This window comes from Drosophila tropicalis, unplaced genomic scaffold, assembly GCF_018151085.1.
Source record: "Drosophila tropicalis isolate 14030-0801.00 unplaced genomic scaffold, ASM1815108v1 contig_593, whole genome shotgun sequence".
Classification (NCBI taxonomy): Eukaryota; Metazoa; Arthropoda; class Insecta; order Diptera; family Drosophilidae; genus Drosophila; species Drosophila tropicalis.
The window spans coordinates 6,644,306-6,650,430 of record NW_027173070.1 but is presented as its reverse complement, the minus strand read 5'-3'; the positions used below and the strand labels follow the sequence as shown (position 1 = coordinate 6,650,430).

The 6,125-nt window shown below is 36.9% G+C and overlaps 2 long non-coding RNA genes across 6 annotated transcripts; both read right to left on the bottom strand.

Annotated features, from left to right (window-relative positions):
• Positions 1-272: 272 nt before the first annotated feature.
• LOC137576710 (uncharacterized) lies at positions 273-1,253 on the bottom strand. 3 transcript variants are annotated; one of them, XR_011032314.1, is made up of 4 exons: positions 1,239-1,253; positions 979-1,168; positions 572-908; positions 273-520 (listed from the first exon to the last, which is right to left on the bottom strand). It is a non-coding gene; the product is annotated as an uncharacterized lncRNA (long non-coding RNA). The 3 variants fall into 3 exon arrangements; XR_011032313.1 differs by having other exon boundaries at positions 1,231-1,245; XR_011032315.1 differs by having other exon boundaries at positions 273-486; positions 1,231-1,245.
• Positions 1,254-3,596: 2,343 nt separating this feature from the next.
• Positions 3,597-4,584, bottom strand: LOC137576863 (uncharacterized). Of its 3 annotated transcripts, none has more exons than XR_011032328.1 (4): positions 4,570-4,584; positions 4,310-4,499; positions 3,896-4,239; positions 3,597-3,844 (listed from the first exon to the last, which is right to left on the bottom strand). It is a non-coding gene; the product is annotated as an uncharacterized lncRNA (long non-coding RNA). The 3 variants fall into 3 exon arrangements; XR_011032327.1 differs by having other exon boundaries at positions 4,562-4,576; XR_011032329.1 differs by having other exon boundaries at positions 3,597-3,810; positions 4,562-4,576.
• Positions 4,585-6,125: the final 1,541 nt, after the last annotated feature.

Genomic DNA, 6,125 nt, shown 5'->3' with positions numbered 1-6,125 from the left:
CCCCACGATAGCTAGGACTACCGAAACTAAGCAAGTAAAGAAAGTTCAATCTATTGCTTCAGAGTTATTTAGCTCGGTCTGCAATGCGGTCGCAAGAGAGACCAAGGAGTGTATTTCCCACATCTCTAATTTATGCATACAGTAGAGCGGACTAATTTGGATTTTGGACAGTGTCGTACTCTTTGGTATCAGGGACTTAGGTCGATATAGGCATGTATCGATGTATGAATTCGAATTTCGAATTAAAACTTATAGAAATAAAATAACAAGCGTTTTTGAGTGAGTAATTTACAACAAATTTGTATTTATTCGAAACTTTTTGGATTTGCTTTAACAGAATAACAAATGTGAATAAGTACTCGATGATCCCCCACAGAACTAACGAGCATTATAACACCGCTTGACCAACAACGCAAGAATAATTTGTATGTGTATGTGTAGGTGTATTAAATGTGTACTGTATGTGTAATGCTTATGAAAAGTCGACTTCAAATTTAGGTTTCCAAAATAAGTGAAGCACCTGTAAATGATCGATCAATGCTCAGTACATTTCGAATAGACAAGTTCTTACCTTTGAACAAAATTAACATTTTGAACACTTTATTTGTGGGTGGTCATCAACCCATTCGATTGGGATCCCACAGGGATAAAGTCATCCTGCTTCCAGTTGGCGAAACCTTCATCGGCATCCACTTCGTTGCCCATTTCGTTCTCATTGTCACCTTCCTTATCTCTAGTAGAATTACTCTTCCTAAGCTTCACCCACAAAACTCTAGCAGTATAGATGGCAACAGCAGCAGCAGTCAGCCAGGCACTTGATTGGATACCCATTGCTCCAGACTTTTTTGTAGTCGTTGCGGCGGCAGAGTCGGTTGTTGTTGCTAGTGTTGTTTTTGCGTCTGACATTGCTAAACAGAATAAAGTTATTGTTAATACTCTTTTCCCTGTTTAGTCCTTAGTGATCGCTGCAAAACTTACTGAATATTTATGTAGATACTTATTTAAATAGTTATTTGATTTTTTACTGTTGTTTGCTGTTTGAGCAATGATGATTGAATAAATAATTCGGCTGGGAACTCGACATACGTTTAGTTTTGAAATATTCTGGCTTGCTTAGTGAACTACTAAACATTGCTTTCTACTAAGTACAAGGGGACGCATAGACCAACTGCAATGAAAAATTATTTAGTAAATTTATGGTGAATATCATATGTGCAAATTTGTTTTTACCTTCTTACCAAACAAATGGAATTACATATTATTTGTGCGATTGTATGTCATAATAAGAAATGCTTCTTTCTGCACGGAATTTATAGCACTAAAATACATACAACATTTTTTTCGTATGCGTCCCATGGTACTTAGTAGAAAGCAAAAAAAGTCAGAATTATATTGTCTGTAACGTGTGCTCTCTTTTTAGCGATCCAATTAAAATTTCAGGATCTGATGTTTTATATAATAACCTATCATACTAGTAAATTTCATAGCCATACTCCAACTATTCTCTTCAACTATTTTTCTTCTACTAATATATGATGTAGTAGTCCGGTCCTGAAAATTTTCATTCTTTATCTTACCCGGGTTATTAGTAGCTCAAATAACAAGTTTCATCCCAATAGCCCTTAAGATACTAAGTAAAACGCATCCGCACCGACGAACGGACGGACAGAAGGACATTGCTATATCGACTCAGCTTCTCATGCTGATCAAGAATATATATATGCTACCTGTACTGTAGCGCCGCCACCACCCTACGGCCAATTCTGCCCTTTTGGAGCGCTTAACAAAATACATTAATACGTAGGTATATTTTGCATGTCTCTAGTCCGCTTGGGAAAATATTTAAATATTTCTAATCTGCACGCTTACTAAGCCAGTTTTCGGGGAAAAATGTTTTTTTTTAAACATTTTTAAACAGCCAATATCTGCGCGTATATTAAGTTAATATTGGTACGAAGATTTATTTACGAAATGAAGAAAAAGAAGGAGGCGTGGCAAAACATTTGAATAATTAGTTTCTGTGCGCTAACTAAACGAGAATATATACCCAAGTTGATGTCTCTAGCTATTATAGTTTATAAGAAAAACAGTATTAAGTAAAATCTGGGGACGTGGCCAAAATAACTTTATACATTTACATACTAAACGAGTCTACATAACAAATTTTTTGGCTCTATCTCTTATAGCCTCCGAGATCTGCGTGTTCATACAAACGGACGGACGGACGGGCGGATGGACAGACGGACATGGCTAGATCGACTCGGCTTTTGATCCTGATCAAGAATATATAAACTTTATTGGGTCTTAGAAGCTTCCTTCTGATTGTTACATACATTTTGGCGACATTAATATATTATTGTGAAATAATATATCATGGTATAAAAAAACACCTCTGATGAAAAAAAATTGAAGTTTACGGGCCCTGATGAGTATAATTATACCTCCTTCAGTTATGGTATATGCGAGCTGCAATTTTTGACTCTCAATTCTAATTAACGCGCAATAGTACTAAGTGGTTTTAGAAAAGACTGTTTCTCCACTGGAAAGACTATTTCGTGGTTCGAGTCGAAAAATGTCAGTCTCATAACCTTGATCCGTGCCGGATGAATCTAAATTGTACAACCAGTGCAATATTTAGAAGCCTGCGTGCAAAATTACAGCTCTGTACCCTATATAGACTATAAAAAGACGAACGAACACGGGAATATCAATTCGTCTCGTCATGCTGAACAAGTGTACATGTGGGGTTTTATTTACAAGTTGTGGGATTACTTGAAAATACGACTAAATAGAGATTACAAGATGTTAAATGACAATCTAACAATTTCTATGACGCTTCGACTTTTCGCGCCCGACTTTTAGTGTCCGACTTTGCCACTCAACTAATAGCACCCGTCTATGGTACTCGACGTGACCTTGCATCCAACTCTCTCGTCGTCATCTCTCATTCGTTCGTCATCCCTCTTTGATCGTCTATTTTAGGGCACTTGCTTGTGTGCGTATGTTGCTTTACATTGCGCAAAACGAAAATTAACAAAATTTTGACTACAGCAGATAATCTGATGCAAGAGAATCAGAAAAAACAAAGCAGCGATCAATTTTCTCCAGTGTGATCTCAACAAAGCGTCGAAAGAAGAAAAGCACTTCGACAGCCGTTCGGTTACACGCATTACATGTGAGTACCGGGCCCTGGTCTATTCTCACACGCTCACGTTCTCTCTTTGATCGTCGTCTCGACTTATATTTTGTGTTGGAAACTTAAAATAAGCAACTCTTTTCTTACCAGTATCACTATATTGACCGATCGGTCATATAACGGCTAGTGGTCTAAACAGATATTCCCAAGAACTTCACCTAACCCTTTGCAAAAAGCTTAGACGCCAAAGTAAAGTCTAACTGCAAGGACCTTATGTTTTACAACATGCATTAAGCTATTTTTGGATGAATTCATGCATCTAAATTTGAGCACCGACCTGTCCTTCTGCTGTGTCATTCATGTTTCATGACTCACGGCAGGGACTTAGGTCGATATAGGCATGTATCGATGTACGAATTCGAATTTCGAATTAAAACTTATAGAAATAAAATAACAAGCGTTTTTGAGTGAGTAATTTACAACAAATTTGTATTTATTCGAAACTTTTTGGATTTGCTTTAACAGAATAACAAATGTGAATAAGTACTCGATGATCCCCCACAGAACTAACGAGCATTATAACACCGCTTGACCAACAACGCAAGAATAATTTGTATGTGTATGTGTAGGTGTATTAAATGTGTACTGTATGTGTAATGCTTATGAAAAGTCGACTTCAAATTTAGGTTTCCAAAATAAGTGAAGCACCTGTAAATGATCGATCAATGCTCAGTACATTTCGAATAGACAAGTTCTTACCTTTGAACAAAATTAACATTTTGAACACTTTATTTGTGGGTGGTCATCAACCCATTCGATTGGGATCCCACAGGGATAAAGTCATCCTGCTTCCAGTTGGCGAAACCTTCATCGGCATCCACTTCGTTGCCCATTTCGTTCTCATTGTCACCTTCCTTATCTCTAGTAGAATTACTCTTCCTAAGCTTCACCCACAAAACTCTAGCAGTATAGATGGCAACAGCAGCAGCAGTCAGCCAGGCACTTGATTGGATACCCATTGCTCCAGACTTTTTTTGTAGTCGTTGCGGCGGCAGAGTCGGTTGTTGCTGCTAGTGTTGTTGCCGCCCCCGCGTCTGACATTGCTAAACAGAATAAAGTTATTGTTAATACTCTTTTCCCTGTTTAGTCCTTAGTGATCGCTGCAAAACTTACTGAATATTTATGTAGATACTTATTTAAATAGTTATTTGATTTTTTACTGTTGTTTGCTGTTTGAGCAATGATGATTGAATAAATAATTCGGCTGGGAACTCGACATACGTTTAGTTTTGAAATATTCTGGCTTGCTTAGTGAACTACTAAACATTGCTTTCTACTAAGTACAAGGGGACGCATAGACCAACTGCAATGAAAAATTATTTAGTAAATTTATGGTGAATATCATATGTGCAAATTTGTTTTTACCTTCTTACCAAACAAATGGAATTACATATTATTTGTGCGATTGTATGTCATAATAAGAAATGCTTCTTTCTGCACGGAATTTATAGCACTAAAATACATACAACATTTTTTTCGTATGCGTCCCATGGTACTTAGTAGAAAGCAAAAAAGTCAGAATTATATTGTCTGTAACGTGTGCTCTCTTTTTAGCGATCCAATTAAAATTTCAGGATCTGATGTTTTATATAATAACCTATCATACTAGTAAATTTCATAGCCATACTCCAACTATTCTCTTCAACTATTTTTCTTCTACTAATATATGATGTAGTAGTCCGGTCCTGAAAATTTTCATTCTTTATCTTACCCGGGTTATTAGTAGCTCAAATAACAAGTTTCATCCCAATAGCCCTTAAGATACTGAGTAAAACGCATCCGCACCGACGAACGGACGGACAGAAGGACATTGCTATATCGACTCAGCTTCTCATGCTGATCAAGAATATATATATGCTACCTGTACTGTAGCGCCGCCACCACCCTACGGCCAATTCTGCCCTTTTGGAGCGCTTAACAAAATACATTAATACGTAGGTATATTTTGCATGTCTCTAGTCCGCTTGGGAAAATATTTAAATATTTCTAATCTGCACGCTTACTAAGCCAGTTTTCGGGGAAAAATGTTTTTTTTTAAACATTTTTAAACAGCCAATATCTGCGCGTATATTAAGTTAATATTGGTACGAAGATTTATTTACGAAATGAAGAAAAAGAAGGAGGCGTGGCAAAACATTTGAATAATTAGTTTCTGTGCGCTAACTAAACGAGAATATATACCCAAGTTGATGTCTCTAGCTATTATAGTTTATAAGAAAAACAGTATTAAGTAAAATCTGGGGACGTGGCCAAAATAACTTTATACATTTACATACTAAACGAGTCTACATAACAAATTTTTTGGCTCTATCTCTTATAGCCTCCGAGATCTGCGTGTTCATACAAACGGACGGACGGACGGACGGATGGACAGACGGACATGGCTAGATCGACTCGGCTTTTGATCCTGATCAAGAATATATAAACTTTATTGGGTCTTAGAAGCTTCCTTCTGATTGTTACATACATTTTGGCGACTTTAATATACCATTTCACCCTATGGGTGTATGGTATAAAATAGACTTGGGTAAAAACAGCTCATCGAGGTGAACTGGCTCACTCATTCTTTTTTTCCGAAGTGAGCCAACTCACTCATTTGGCTCACTGGCTCACTTGCTGATAGCTCATGACCCGATAGTAAAATACGCTACATTTTAAGCCATTTAAAAATATTACATATATAAAAATTATTTTTCAAACTGAACTACTGAGTCAAAATGAGTTAGTGAGCCAAAAAGAGCCATATTGAAGGACCCAGCTCAGTGGCTCAGTTCAGTGAGCCATTCATTTTGGCTCACTCACTCATTTTTGTGAATCAAATCATTGTGTTGATCATCCATATTTTTGCTGCCGATATGATCGCCAATCCAATCATACATTGCTTTTTTTTTTTTTTTCCGCCATACTTCGTGCATTGCTGAAATTAAAA